The following is a 1,229-nucleotide window of genomic DNA, read 5'->3' as shown; positions in this document are numbered from 1 at the left end:
TTTTGAGCTGCACAATTTTGAGCAGGCTTTTCCTTAGCAGCAGTGTCATGGAATAGAAAGAAAACTGGATTTGGAGTGCGAAGATCTGAGCTTTAGAAGGGGAGAGTGAAAGGTTTTTGAGGGCTGTGTTAAGTTCTAAACACTGAGTTAAGGACTTTCTCATTTGATCTCATTACTTCCTCACAACACTGGAGCTCAGTGAGGTTAAGATATTTGTCCTAGGTCAAAGCTAGCAAGCAACAGAAGTAGAACATAAGCATGTATTTATCCAAACCTGGAACTCATCTTCTTGTCATACTTATTATTTATAAAAGATTATAATCATATTCAGTTTATCATGGAGAAGAATAAAATCCAATTGTTTTTCTTGAGGTGTCACCTGAGTATCACCTGCATCAGAATCATTTAGAAATCCTCAGTCCCACTCAGACCCATTGAACTGGAATCTCTGGAGATGAGCCTGCGATATTGCAATCTAACAGGTCCCATAGGTGTGCCTTATTACACACATTAAAATTCAAGAGTTGCTGCTCTAAAAGAGGGTATGGAAGACTCTGAAAAAGCACAAACTGAAAACAATACCTGCACTATTTCACATTTAAAAGTTGTTCAAAGTCAAGTGTAACACAAGTGTGTCCTGAGAATGAGAAGCTATTTGAAAATAAACGGCCACCCCAGCTCCATAAAGGAAGCCTTAGAAAATACATGAATCTTCACAGGCAAATATAACAGGCCAAAAGTAGGATGAGGAATCTCTTGCTCCAGGTCAACACAATTCTTGCATTGTATTCTGGAACCTGAAACACTGTCAAGGGTATATTATATTTTTCACACTCTAGGGAATATACATACCTATTTGGATTTTGTTTTATAGCTGGTTGATCAACAAGAAAAAACAAATGAAATCATAGAATGGAGGAAAAATCACAGATTTTTAAGAACTGTAGAAGTAGGATCGAATGTTTACTGGGCATGTGATTTTGGGCTAATTAAAATTTTGTGATCTCAAGATCATACAAAAGGTGCTAAATCACCATTGGTTTTTGTAACTGACTTAACTGACCAACTGACTATATGTGAAGTGCACATATAGTAGTAACATTCATTGGGTGTCAGGCAGGTGGGAGGGGGGAGGAGGGGACGGGTATATTCACATTTAATGGGTGCTATGTGCACCATCTGGGGGATGGACACACTTGAAGCTCTCACTCAGGTGGGACAAAGGCAAT

Source organism: Propithecus coquereli, unplaced genomic scaffold (genome assembly GCF_000956105.1).
Source record: "Propithecus coquereli isolate 6110/MARCELLA unplaced genomic scaffold, Pcoq_1.0 Scaffold61, whole genome shotgun sequence".
Classification (NCBI taxonomy): domain Eukaryota; kingdom Metazoa; phylum Chordata; class Mammalia; order Primates; family Indriidae; genus Propithecus; species Propithecus coquereli.
The sequence above is the reverse complement of the archived record's forward strand: the minus strand, read 5'-3'. Positions refer to the sequence as shown.